Source organism: Oncorhynchus mykiss, chromosome 28 (genome assembly GCF_013265735.2).
Source record: "Oncorhynchus mykiss isolate Arlee chromosome 28, USDA_OmykA_1.1, whole genome shotgun sequence".
In the NCBI taxonomy this organism is placed as follows: Eukaryota; Metazoa; Chordata; class Actinopteri; order Salmoniformes; family Salmonidae; genus Oncorhynchus; species Oncorhynchus mykiss.
The window spans coordinates 5,657,497-5,671,750 of record NC_048592.1 but is presented as its reverse complement, the minus strand read 5'-3'; the positions used below and the strand labels follow the sequence as shown (position 1 = coordinate 5,671,750).

Below are 14,254 nucleotides of genomic sequence, written 5' to 3'. Positions count from 1 at the left end.
TCTCCCTGAGTATTTAGGCTAGCTGTCACCCTGAGTATTTAGGCTAGCTGTCACCCTGAGGATTTAGACTAGCTGTCTCCCTGAGTAATTAGGATGTCTGTCACCCTGAGTATTTAGGCTAGCTGTCACCCTGAGTATTTAGGCTAGCTGACTCCCACAGTATTTGGGCTAGCTGTCACCCTGAGTCTTTAGGCTAGCTGTCACCCTGAGTATTTGGGCTAGCTGTCACCCTGAGTATTTAGGCTAGCTGTCACCCTGAGTATTTAGGCTAGCTGTCCCCCTGAGTGTTTAGGCTAGCTGTTAGCCTGAGTATTTAGGTTAGCTGTCAGCATGAGTATTTAGGCTAGCTGTCACCCTGAGTATTTAGGCTAGCTTTCACCCTGAGAATTTAGGCTAGCTGTCTCACTGAGTATTTAGGCTTGCGGTCTCCCTGAGTATTTAGACTAGCTGTCTCCCTGAGTATTTAGGCTTGCGGTCTCCCTGAGTTTTTAGGCTAGCTGTCTCCCTGAGTAATTAGGATGTCTGTCACCCTGAGTATTTAGGCTAGCTGTCTCACTGAGTATTTAGGCTAGCTGTATTTTGGCTAGCTGTCACCCTCAGTATTTAGGCTAGCTGTCACCCTGAGTATTTAGGCTAGCTGTCACCCTGAGTATTTGGGCTAGCTGTTAGCCTGAGTATTTAGGCTAGCTATCTCCCTGAGTATTTAGGCTAGCTGTCTCCCTTAGTATTTAGGCTAGCTGTCTCCCTGAGTATTTAGGCTAGCTGTCTCACTGAGTATTTAGGCTAGCTGTCTCACTGAGTATTTAGGCTAGCTGTCACCCTGAGTATTTGGGCTAGCTGTCACCCTGAGTATTTAGGCTAGCTGTCTCGCTGAGTATTTAGGCTAGCTGTATTTAGGCTAGCTGTCTCCCTGAGTATTTAGGCTAGCTGTCACCCTGAGTATTTGGGCTAGCTGTCACCCTGAGTATTTAGGCTAGCTGTCTCGCTGAGTATTTAGGCTAGCTGTATTTAGGCTAGCTGTCTCCCTGAGTATTTAGGCTAGCTGTCTCCCTGAGTATTTAGGCTAGCTGTCTCACTGAGTATTTAGGCTAGCTGTCTCACTGAGTATTTAGGCTAGCTGTCACCCTGAGTATTTGGGCTAGCTGTCACCCTGAGTATTTAGGCTAGCTGTCTCGCTGAGTATTTAGGCTAGCTGTATTTAGGCTAGCTGTCTCCCTGAGTATTTAGGCTAGCTGTCACCATGAGTATTTAGGCTAGCTGTCTCCCTGAGTATTTAGGCTAGCTGTCTCACTGAATATTTGGGCTGTCTGTAATGATCTCCCTGTGGTGTCCAGGGTGCAGGCAGGGTACTGGGTAAGTGGTGGAGTCGAGGCAAGCTGTGTCCCTGGCACTGACAAACACCTGTTTGCTAAGTGTACAAGATTAATGTACGGTTCACAGTGTCTTTTCTATACTTAGACAGCTACAAGTACAGGTACATACCCTATATTTACAGAAGTATGTGCACTCCCCTTCAAATTAGTGGATTTAGCTATTTCAACCACACCCTTGCTGACACGTGTATAAAATTTAGCACACAGCCATGCAATCTCCAAAGACAAAATTGGCAATAGAATGGCCTTACTGAAGAGCATCAGTGACTTTCAATGTGGAACTGCCAACTTTCCAACAACTGTTCGACAAATTTCTGCCCTGCTAGAGCTGCCCCAGTCAATTGTAAAATGCCGTTATTGTGAAGTGGAAACATGTAGGAGCAACAATGGCTCTATCATGCCCTGACCTTAGAGATCCTTATTTATTCTCTATGTTTGGTTAGGTCAGGGTGGGACTCGGGTGGGAGAATCTATGTTTTCTATTTCTTTGTTGTTTTTGCCTAGTGTGGTTCCCAATCAGAGGCAGCTGTCTATCGTTGTCTCTGATTGGGGATCATATATAAGTTGATATTTTCCATTTGGGTTTTGTGGGGAGTTATTTTCTGTTTAGCTGTTTTGTTGCCTTCTGGTTTTTTCTACTTTGTTATTTTGCGGTGTTCAGTTTTATTAAAAATCATGAATGCCACGCTGCACCTTGGTCTCATTCATCTGACGACGGACACAACAGGCTCAGCCGCGAAGTGGTAGGCCTCTCAAGCTCACAGAACGGGATGAGGCGCGTAACGCATAAACATTGTCTGTCCTCGGTTGCAACACCATTACCGCGTTCCAAACTGCCTCTGGAAGCAACTTCAGCACAAGAACTGTCGGGAGCTTCATGAAATGGGTTTCTATCGCCGAGCAGCCACACACAAGTCTTAGATCACCATGCACAATGCCAAGCGTCGGCGAGATCGGTGTAAAGCAAGTCACAATTGGACTCTGGAGCAGTGGAAACGCGTTCTCTACAGTGATGAATTACGCTTCACCATCTGGCAGGCCGACGGACCAATCTGGGTTTGGCGGATGCCAGGAGAACGCTACCTACCCCAATGCATAGTGCCAACTGTAAAGTTTGGTGGATGAGGAATAATGGTCTGGGGCTGTTTTTCATGTTTTGGACTAGGCCCCTTAGTTCCAGTGAAGGGAAATCTTAATGCTACAGCATACAATGACATTCTAGATGATTCTGTGTTTCCAACTTTGTGGAAACAGTTTTGGGAAGGACCTTTCCTGTTTCAGCATGACAATGCACCCATGCACAAAGCGAGGTCCATACAGAAATGGTTTGTCGAGGTCGGTGTGGAAGAACTTGACTGGCCTGCACAGAGCCCTGACCTTAAACCCATTGAACACCTTTGGGATGAATTGGAACGCCGACTACGAGCCAGGCCTAATCGCCCAACATCAGTGCCCGACCTCACTAATGCTCTTGTGGCTGAATGGAAGCAAGTACCAATTTCTAGTGGAAAGCCTTCCCAGAAGAGTGGACGCTGTTATAGCAGCAAAGGTGGGGCCAACTCCCTATTAATGCCCATGATCTTGGAATGAGATGTATACTTTTGGTCATGTAGTGAATGACGTTTGTCATACGTGCACAGACACACGATCACGGACACACACAAACTAAGAGACACACATTCACCAATCCTCCTCACACCTTATTTCTGTCTCCTTCGGTTTATCCCAGCTGATCCAAGTGATGAATGGATTCACCTTGGAGGTGGGGGGTGGCCCAGGCTTTAGAAGAAAGGTGGAGAGAGGGATTGGGGGAGAGGTGGAGGCGACTTTAAGACACCTTGGATAAGCCTGCTGGATCCTCTTTCCTCACTTCGTGGTGAGACTGTCCTCTCGCACCTGGGCTACCTGGACCCGAGCCAGAACTATGGATCAAACATATGTTTGGGGATGGGGTTAAAGGTAGGAACAGGGACAGACAGACGGAGGGACGTAGAGTGGGATAGAGCCTTCTACAGGTTACGTATAGTACTAATGGTCAACCCAAGAGAGAAAACTGCTATTCCCTGCTAAACTGCTAAAATCTATTCCCTGTTAACAGTTTTGTTGTTTCTGTGCCTCTCTGCCCGTTTGTGCATGTTTCTACTGTGTGTGTGTGTGTTTTTTGAGTCTGCCTGTTTAGTTGATGGGCTGCCACCCCATCTTGTCCCGGAGCGGAGCCAGAGCAGAGCAAAGCCAGAGAAGCTCTGTAGGATTGGGGATTAACCCCAGGATAATGGCCTTGATGCCCAGTTGAGTGGAAGGAAAGCTGTTTTAAAAATATTGTCTGCCTGCGAGTCAAACTGACGCAGGCACGACTTAGGGTCTCTCTCTCTCTCTCTCTCTGTCACTCACTCACTCACTCACTCACTCACTCACTCTGTCTCTCTCTCTCTCTCTTTCCACCTCTTTATCTTTCTACCTCTTTTTCACTCTCTTCATCCGTCTCTTCATTTTTCTACTTCCTTTGCTGTCTGTCTCCATATCTATACCTCCTCCTCTCTCCTTTCACCCTCTTTCTTTCTCTCCATCACTCTCCTCTCCCCTTCCTCTCAGGTCAAGATGCTGTCCTCCTTGCCCAGAGCGACAAAAAATAAAAAAGAGAAAGAGAGAGAGAAAGGAAAGAGCCCCGTTCCCTCTCTCCATCACCCGTCTCTTCTCCTTAGTTGTCTGCTTTGGACCTAAAGTACCTTGGTTGTGACGTGATCAGGATAGTTGGTGTGTGTGTCTCTGTGTGTTATGATCAGTAGTTGGAGTGTGTGTCTCTGTGCAGGGTGTGTGTTCAGGGACGGGGTAGGGGTGTGAGTGTGTGTGTGGGGCTTGAGGATGGTAGTCACTTCTGATTTGGACTCTGTGAGGGTGACAGGGACTTAAAGCTATTGTGGCATGCTTTAAAGAGAGCCCCTGAGTGCTCTTTCTCTCTCTCTCTCTGTCTCTCTCTGTTTCTGTCTCTCTCTTGATCTCTCTGTCCTCTTTCTCTCTCTTTCACAGACAGACAGACAGACAGACAGACAGACAGACAGACAGACAGACAGACAGACAGACAGACAGACAGACAGACAGACAGACAGACAGACAGACAGACAGGTTCTGTAGCCTTGTCTCTCTGTCACTACTTTAGATGAGTAATACACTCCTATCTCTCTCTCCCTCACCCTTCTCTCTCACTCTCTAGACTGTTTTTCCCCTTTGCAATGGGCTGTACTACTCTCCATATTCTCCTAATGGTTCACATTAATTACCACTACTTTATGAGACTCTGAGGGGTTGGGTGGATGAGGGGTGGATGAGGGGTTGTAAGAGATGAACCTTATAGCTCAGGGAGAGTTGGAGGGGCAAGTAAAGGGCATATGGAGGGGAGTGAAGGGAGGAAGGGATGACTGGATGAGTGGGAGATCTTCCCCTTCGGAGCTTAGGGTCCACATCCATGGGAATGCAAGAGAAGGGGGATGGGGAAATGAAAGTAGCCAATTAGACAAATGATCCACAGAGTTCAGAGTTCGTAAGGCAGCTCACTCCATGAAAGTTATTTTTTATCTCTCTCTCCCTCTACCTCTCTCTCTCTCTGCCAAACTCTCTCTCCGTTTCTCACTGGGTCTACTGAAGCGGTAAATCTGATTAGTGTTCCCCTCTTTCTCTCTCTCCATCTACCTCGCTCTCCCTCTCTCTCAGCAAGTTGTTGTTTTCAGGCAGATCGCCTATTATACAAGTCAGTATTTGACGCCCATTTATGTCTGAGGACGTCGGGAGATCATGTGGACAACGGCCACTAGGGGCACCAGTGAGCGCTGCTAGGGCGTGGTGGACGGGATGGGCATGGGCATCTGCCTCTGGTTCCCAAGGTTCTAATCCTGCGATAGTTGTTTTTGTTTTAAGCCTATCCCCAACCTTAAACATTCATAGTTGATGCCTAAACTTCACCTTGGAAGGGAGACGTTGTAATTTGAGGTTTGAGAAACATGGATGAACGGCTAATTCTGACGTGCGACTGTGAGAGCTGAAGTGAGACTGTGAGAGCTGAAGTGAGACTGTGAGAGCTGAAGTGAGACTGTGAGAGCTGAAGTGAGACTGTGAGAGCTGATACCGATATATCTGCTGATATACTGTTTTACAGCAGAGAAATGAAAGAGGAAGAGGAGGGGGGGGGTGATACTCCAGTGTCAAAGGAAGAGAGGAGGAGTGGAGAACAGGATGGGAGGAGGAAGGGAATAATTGTGTCCTTAAAAGCTGTGGGGTTTGTGTTGAGAGGTGAGGGCTTTCAACTCCTCCATCAGCCCAGAAGAGAAAGGGCTGTTTCTCAAGGTTAGATGCTGCAGTATAGATGTTTGACAAGTTCATGAGAGGAGAATAACCACGTCAAAACATGCCTTTAGAGGGACTGAGGGACAATGTGGGTTCACATTGAACCTCGTTTCCCCTCAGCTTTTCTTTGTGACAAGCCTTGGAGAAAATCTTTACATATCTTTGGATGGATGGAGGGACAAGGTGATTTTGTGTTGAAGTAAATAACTTCTCAGCTTTTTTTACATGCCTTAAAGAACCAAAAAACCCTGGTTACGAGGCAACAGTCAGTTGTGTGTGAGGAAGCAGCCAGTTGGTTGTGAGGAAGCAGCCAGTTGTGTGTGAGGAAGCAGCCAGTTGTGTGTGTGAGGAAGCAGCCAGTTGGTTGTGTGAGGAAGCAGCCAGTTGGTTGTGTGAGGAAGCAGTCAGTTGCGTGTGTGTGAGGAAGCAGCCAGTTGGTTGTGTGAGGAAGCAGTCAGTTGGTTGTGTATGAGGAAGCAGTCAGTTGTGTGTGTGTGAGGAAGCAGCCAGTTGGTTGTGTGAGGAAGCAGCCAGTTGGTTGTGTGAGGAAGCAGCCAGTTGGTTGTGTGAGGAAGCAGCAAGTTGGTTGTGTGAGGAAGCAGCCAGTTGGTTGTGTGAGGAAGCAGTCAGTTGGTTGTGTGAGGAAGCAGCCAGTTGGTTGTGTGTGTGAGGAAGCAGCCAGTTGTGTGTGTGAGGAAGCAGCCAGTTGGTTGTGTGAGGAAGCAGTCAGTTGCGTGTGTGTGAGGAAGCAGCCAGTTGGTTGTGTGAGGAAGCAGTCAGTTGGTTGTGTATGAGGAAGCAGTCAGTTGTGTGTGTGTGAGGAAGCAGCCAGTTGGTTGTGTGAGGAAGCAGCCAGTTGGTTGTGTGAGGAAGCAGCCAGTTGGTTGTGTGAGGAAGCAGCAAGTTGGTTGTGTGAGGAAGCAGCCAGTTGGTTGTGTGAGGAAGCAGCCAGTTGGTTGTGTGAGGAAGCAGTCAGTTGTGTGTGTGAGGAAGCAGCCAGTTGGTTGTGTGTGTGAGGAAGCAGCCAGTTGTGTGTGTGAGGAAGCAGCCAGTTGGTTGTGTGAGGAAGCAGTCAGTTGGTTGTGTGAGGAAGCAGCCAGTTGGTTGTGTGTGTGAGGAAGCAGCCAGTTGGTTGTGTGAGGAAGCAGCCAGTTGTGTGTGTGAGGAAGCAGCCAGTTGTGTTTGTGAGGAAGCAGCCAGTAGTGTGTGTGTGTGAGGAAGCAGCCAGTTGTGTGTGTGTGTGTGAGGAAGCAGCCAGTTGGTTGTGTGAGGAAGCAGCCAGTTGGTTGTGTGAGGAAGCAGTCAGTTGATTGTGTGAGGAAGCAGCCAGTTGGTTGTGTGAGGAAGCAGCCAGTTGGTTGTGTGAGGAAGCAGCCAGTTAGTTGTGTGAGGAAGCAGCCAGTTGTGTGTGTGTGTGTAAGGAAGCAGCCAGTTGGTTGTGTGAGGAAGCAGCCAGTTGGTTGTGTGAGGAAGCAGCCAGTTGGTTGTGTGAGGAAGCAGCCAGTTGGTTGTGTGAGGAAGCAGCCAGTTAGTTGTGTGTGAGGAAGCTGCCAGTTGGTTGTGTGAGGAAGCTGCCAGTTGGTTGTGTGAGGAAGCAGCCAGTTGGTTGTGTGTGAGGAAGCAGCCAGTTGGTTGTGTGTGAGGAAGCAGACAGTTGGTTGTGTGTGATGAAGCAGCCAGTTGGTTGTGTGTGTGAGGAAGCAGCCAGTTGGTTGTGTGAGGAAGCAGTCAGTTGGTTGTGTGAGGAAGCAGCCAGTTGGTTGTGTGTGTGAGGAAGCAGCCAGTTGTGTGTGTGAGGAAGCAGCCAGTTGGTTGTGTGAGGAAGCAGTCAGTTGGTTGTGTGAGGAAGCAGCCAGTTGGTTGTGTGTGTGAGGAAGCAGCCAGTTGTGTGTGTGAGGAAGCAGCCATTAGTGTGTGTGTGTGAGGAAGCAGCCAGTTGTGTGTGTGTGTGAGGAAGCAGCCAGTTGGTTGTGTGAGGAAGCAGCCAGTTGGTTGTGTGAGGAAGCAGTCAGTTGATTGTGTGAGGAAGCAGCCAGTTGGTTGTGTGAGGAAGCAGCCAGTTGGTTGTGTGAGGAAGCAGTCAGTTGGTTGTGTGAGGAAGCAGCCAGTTGTGTGTGTGTGTGTAAGGAAGCAGCCAGTTGGTTGTGTGAGGAAGCAGCCAGTTGGTTGTGTGAGGAAGCAGCCAGTTGGTTGTGTGAAGAAGCAGCCAGTTGGTTGTGTGAGGAAGCAGCCAGTTAGTTGTGTGTGAGGAAGCTGCCAGTTGGTTGTGTGAGGAATCTGCCAGTTGGTTGTGTGAGGAAGCAGCCAGTTGGTTGTGTGTGAGGAAGCAGCCAGTTGGTTGTGTGTGAGGAAGCAGACAGTTGGTTGTGTGTGATGAAGCAGCCAGTTGGTTGTGTGAGGAAGCAGCCAGTTGGTTGTGTGAGGAAGCAGCAAGTTGGTTGTGGGTGTGAGGAAGCAGCCAGTTGGTTGTGTGTGATGAAGCAGCCAGTTGGTTGAGTGTGAGGAAGCAGCCAGTTGGTTGTGTGAGGAAGCAGTCAGTTGGTTGTGTGAGGAAGCAGTCAATTGTGTGTGTGAGGAAGCAGCCAGTTTGTTGTGTGAGGAAGCAGCCAGTTGGTTGTGTGAGGAAGCAGCCAGTTGGTTGTGTGAGGAAGTAGCCAGTTGGTTGTGTGAGGAAGCAGCCAGTTGGTTGTGTTAGGAAGCAGCCAGTTGGTTGTGTATGAGGAAGCAGTCAGTTGTGTGTGAGGAAGCAGCCAGTTGGTTGTGTGAGGAAGCAGTCAGTTGGTTGTGTGAGGAAGCAGCCAGTTGTGTGTGTGAGGAAGCAGCCAGTTGGTTGTGTGAGGAAGCAGTCAGTTGGTTGTGTGTGAGGAAGCAGTCAGTTGTGTGTGTGACCGTCGACAAGCCCAACCCCTATTCCCCCCAACACATACATTCACACGCACGCACACACACACACACACATTCATACATTCACATGCACGCACACACACACACGCACGTACACATTCACACGCACGCACACATACACACTTACCCACACACACACGTGCACACACACATTCACACGCACGCACACACACACACGCACACACACATTCACATGTACGCACACATTCACACGCACGCACACACACACATGCACGCACACATTCACACGCATGCACACACACACACGCACGCACACGTTCACACGCACGCACACACACACACGCACGCACACATTCACACGCACACACACACACGCACGCACACATTCACACACACACACACACGCACGCACACATTCACACGCACGCACACACACGCACACACACAGAGACAGACAGCCTTGTCACTCAGCTCCTGCTGTGTTCGTTGACTTGAGGTATGTTTGTTTATGTGGATGTGAGAGACACAGGATTGATGTGATCTTACAAGCCATCAGGTTGAGCACAGCTTTCTCAAACATGACCTGAAGTGTGCCGGCCCCCAAGCAAACGCTGCTGTCACCTCAGCCAACCACGGCTGTCGTCTTCCTGAACAGCCAATGAGAGGTGACAGCTGTGGCATTCCCTAAACAAATCAGCACTGCTTTTGGTAACACTCTGCGTAGCCTTCACCAAGACGAGAACGTTAGCGGGGGATGCTAATGCTCCAAATACTGTGTGTGTGTTGGTGTGTGTGTGTATTGGTCTGTGTGTTGACCTGGGTGTTGTGTTGGCATGTGTGTCTGCGAGTGCAGTTTACATGGCTGTGTGTATTTGTGAGTGTTTGTGTCACGATTCAATCCCCAATTCACACTGTAAGTGCGTCGGCATGGCAATGTCCCTTTGTTCTCTCTCTCCCTCCCTCCCTCCCTCTTCCTCTCTCCTTCGTTCCGTCTCTCCTGTGTGTTTTCCACATGTCTTTAACCTGTGAACAGTCAAAGGGGACAGAGGGCTCTGTTAAGTTCTCCTCAAACCGTTACCTATTGATTAGCACCCCAGTAGGAAGGCCATCCATACACATAAAGATCCCAGTAAGAGAGGGCATTAACTGAATGAAATGCTATGCAGCACATACACTGTAAAGCTGTTCAGCTCTGTTTTGTTGAAGAGTTGTGTGTAATCACTGGAGGTCAGTTAGTGGGGTGATAGGGTGGAAAGAAGCCAAATGGAGGAGCTCTTCTAGCCTGTTCTATGACCTGTTCTCCTCATAGAGAGAGAGAGAGAGGGCCTGTTCTCCCCATAGAGAGAGAGGACCTGTTCTCCCCATAGAGAGCGAGAGAGAGAGAGAACCTGTTCTCCCCATAGAGAGCGAGAGAGAGAGAGAACCTGTTCTCCCCATAGAGAGAGAGAGAGAGAGAACCTGTTCTCCCCATAGAGAGAGAGAGAGAGAGGACCTGTTCTCCCCATAGAGAGAGAGAGAGGACCTGTTCTCCCCATAGAGAGAGAGAGCGAGAGAACCTGTTCTCCCCATAGAGAGAGAGAGAGAGGACCTGTTCTCCCCATAGAGAGAGAGAGAGAGGACCTGTTCTCCCCATAGAGAGAGAGAAGAAGCAAGGACCTGTTCTCCCCATAGAGAGAGAGAGGAGCAAGGACATGTTCTCCCCATAGAGAGAGAGAGAAGCAATGACCTGTTCTCCCCATAGAGAGAGAGAGAAGCAATGACCTGTTCTCCCCATAGAGAGAGAGAGAGGACCTGTTCTCCCCATAGAGAGCGAGAGAGGACGTGTTCTCACCATAGAGAGAGAGAGAGAGAGGACCTGTTCTCCCCATAGATAGAGAGAGGAGCAAGGACCCGTTCTCCCCATAGAGAGAGAGAGAGAGAGAAGCAAGGACCTGTTCTCCCCATAGAGAGAGATAGAGGACCTGTTCTCCCCATAGAGAGAGGAGCAAGGACCTGTTCTCCCCATAGAGAGAGAGAGAGAGGAGCAAGGGCCTGTTCTCCCCATGAAGAGAGAGAGAGAGGAGCAAGGACCTGTTCTCCCCATAGAGAGAGAGAGAGGAGCAAGGACCTGTTCTCCCCATGAAGAGAGAGAGAGAGGAGCAAGGACCTGTTCTCCCCATAGAGAGAGAGAGAGGAGCAAGGACCTGTTCTCCCCATAGAGAGAGAGGAGCAAGGACCTGTTCTCCCCATAGAGAGAGAGAGAGAGGAGCAAGGACCTGTTCTCCCCATGGAGAGAGAGAGAGAGAAGCGAGGACCTGTTCTCCCCATAGAGAGAGAGAGAGGAGCAAGGACCTGTTCTCCCCATGTAGAGAGAGAGAGAGGAGCAAGGACCTGTTCTCCCCATAAAGAGAGAGAGAGAGAGGAGCAAGGACCTGTTCTCCCCATAGAGAGAGAGAGAGGAGCAAGGACCTGTTCTCCCCATAGAGAGAGAGAGAGAGAACCTGTTCTCCCCATAGAGAGAGAGAGAGAGGACCTGTTCTCCCCATAGAGAGAAAGAGAGAGGACCTGTTCTCCCCATAGAGAGAGAGAGAGAGAGAACCTGTTCTCCCCATAGAGAGAGAGAGAGAGGACCTGTTCTCCCCATAGAGAGAGAGAGAGAGGACCTGTTCTCCCCATAGAGAGAGAGAAGAAGCAAGGACCTGTTCTCCCCATAGAGAGAGAGAGGAGCAAGGACCTGTTCTCCCCATAGAGAGAGAGAGAAGCAATGACCTGTTCTCCCCATAGAGAGAGAGAGAAGCAATGACCTGTTCTCCCCATAGAGATAGAGAGGACCTGTTCTCCCCATAGAGAGCGAGAGAGGACATGTTCTCACCATAGAGAGAGAGAGAGAGAGAGAGGACCTGTTCTCCCCATAGATAGAGAGAGGAGCAAGGACCTGTTCTCCCCATAGAGAGAGAGAGAGAGAGAGAAGCAAGGACCTGTTCTCCCCATAGAGAGAGATAGAGGACCTGTTCTCCCCATAGAGAGAGGAGCAAATACCTGTTCTCCCCATAGAGAGAGAGAGAGCAAGGGCCTGTTCTCCCCATGAAGAGAGAGAGAGAGGAGCAAGGACCTGTTCTCCCCATAGAGAGAGAGGAGCAAGGACCTGTTCTCCCCATAGAGAGAGAGAGAGGAGCAAGGACCTGTTCTCCCCATGGAGAGAGAGAGAGAGAAGTGAGGACCTGTTCTCCCCATAGAGAGAGAGAGAGGAGCAAGGACCTGTTCTCCCCATGTAGAGAGAGAGAGAGGAGCAAGGACCTGTTCTCCCCATAAAGAGAGAGAGAGAGAGGAGCAAGGACCTGTTCTCCCCATAGAGAGAGAGAGAGGAGCAAGGACCTGTTCTCCTCATAAAGAGAGAGAGAGGAGCAAGGACCTGTTCTCCCCATAGAGAGAGAGAGAGGAGCAAGGACCTGTTCTCCCCATGGAGAGAGAGAGAGAGAAGCAAGGACCTGTTCTCCCCATAGAGAGAGGAGCAAGGACCTGTTCTCCCCATAGAGAGAGGAGCAAGGACCTGTTCTCCCCATAGAGAGAGGAGCAAGGACCTGTTCTCCCCATAGAGAGAGGAGCAAGGACCTGTTCTCCCCATAGAGAGAGGAGCAAGGACCTGTTCTCCCCATAGAGAGAGAGAGAAGCAATGACCTGTTCTCCCCATAGAGAGAGAGAGAAGCAATGACCTGTTCTCCCCATAGAGAGAGAGAGAGGACCTGTTCTCCCCATAGAGAGCGAGAGAGGACGTGTTCTCACCATAGAGAGAGAGAGAGAGAGGACCTGTTCTCCCCATAGATAGAGAGAGGAGCAAGGACCCGTTCTCCCCATAGAGAGAGAGAGAGAGAAGCAAGGACCTGTTCTCCCCATAGAGAGAGATAGAGGACCTGTTCTCCCCATAGAGAGAGGAGCAAGGACCTGTTCTCCCCATAGAGAGAGAGAGAGGAGCAAGGGCCTGTTCTCCCCATGAAGAGAGAGAGAGAGGAGCAAGGACCTGTTCTCCCCATAGAGAGAGAGAGAGGAGCAAGGACCTGTTCTCCCCATGAAGAGAGAGAGAGAGGAGCAAGGACCTGTTCTCCCCATAGAGAGAGAGAGAGGAGCAAGGACCTGTTCTCCCCATAGAGAGAGAGGAGCAAGGACCTGTTCTCCCCATAGAGAGAGAGAGAGGAGCAAGGACCTGTTCTCCCCATGGAGAGAGAGAGAGAGAAGCGAGGACCTGTTCTCCCCATAGAGAGAGAGAGAGGAGCAAGGACCTGTTCTCCCCATGTAGAGAGAGAGAGAGGAGCAAGGACCTGTTCTCCCCATAAAGAGAGAGAGAGAGAGGAGCAAGGACCTGTTCTCCCCATAGAGAGAGAGAGAGGAGCAAGGACCTGTTCTCCCCATAGAGAGAGAGAGAGAGAACCTGTTCTCCCCATAGAGAGAGAGAGAGGACCTGTTCTCCCCATAGAGAGAAAGAGAGAGGACCTGTTCTCCCCATAGAGAGAGAGAGAGAGAGAACCTGTTCTCCCCATAGAGAGAGAGAGAGAGGACCTGTTCTCCCCATAGAGAGAGAGAGAGAGGACCTGTTCTCCCCATAGAGAGAGAGAAGAAGCAAGGACCTGTTCTCCCCATAGAGAGAGAGAGAAGCAATGACCTGTTCTCCCCATAGAGATAGAGAGGACCTGTTCTCCCCATAGAGAGCGAGAGAGGACATGTTCTCACCATAGAGAGAGAGAGAGAGAGAGAGGACCTGTTCTCCCCATAGATAGAGAGAGGAGCAAGGACCTGTTCTCCCCATAGAGAGAGAGAGAGAGAGAGAAGCAAGGACCTGTTCTCCCCATAGAGAGAGATAGAGGACCTGTTCTCCCCATAGAGAGAGGAGCAAATACCTGTTCTCCCCATAGAGAGAGAGAGAGGAGCAAGGGCCTGTTCTCCCCATGAAGAGAGAGAGAGAGGAGCAAGGACCTGTTCTCCCCATAGAGAGAGAGGAGCAAGGACCTGTTCTCCCCATTGAGAGAGAGAGAGGAGCAAGGACCTGTTCTCCCCATGGAGAGAGAGAGAGAGAAGCGAGGACCTGTTCTCCCCATAGAGAGAGAGAGAGGAGCAAGGACCTGTTCTCCCCATGTAGAGAGAGAGAGAGGAGCAAGGACCTGTTCTCCCCATAAAGAGAGAGAGAGAGAGGAGCAAGGACCTGTTCTCCCCATAGAGAGAGAGAGAGGAGCAAGGACCTGTTCTCCTCATAAAGAGAGAGAGAGGAGCAAGGACCTGTTCTCCCCATAGAGAGAGGAGCAAGGACCTGTTCTCCCCATGGAGAGAGAGAGAGAGAAGCAAGGACCTGTTCTCCCCATAGAGAGAGGAGCAAGGACCTGTTCTCCCCATAGAGAGAGGAGCAAGGACCTGTTCTCCCCATAGAGAGAGGAGCAAGGACCTGTTCTCCCCATAGAGAGAGGAGCAAGGACCTGTTCTCCCCATAGAGAGAGGAGCAAGGACCTGTTCTCCCCATAGAGAGAGGAGCAAGGACTTGTGAACCACTGCACAAGACATTTGTGCAGTGGTTGACTCCAACCTAAGTGTATGTAAACTTCTGACTTCAAGTATATACATACGTACACACACACATACACACACACACACTGTCTCTAGTCTCCAGGTTGAACCACAGTTCTCCAGGCTGTACAACACACAGTGCTTGGTTT

General features: G+C 50.0%; 1 protein-coding gene across 3 annotated transcripts in view; it reads left to right on the top strand.

Moving 5' to 3' along the window:
- zbtb46 (zinc finger and BTB domain containing 46) overlaps nt 1-14,254 on the top strand; it is a 233,872-nt gene that overhangs the window by 80,460 nt on the left and 139,158 nt on the right. The gene's annotated exons all lie outside the window — the stretch shown is intronic.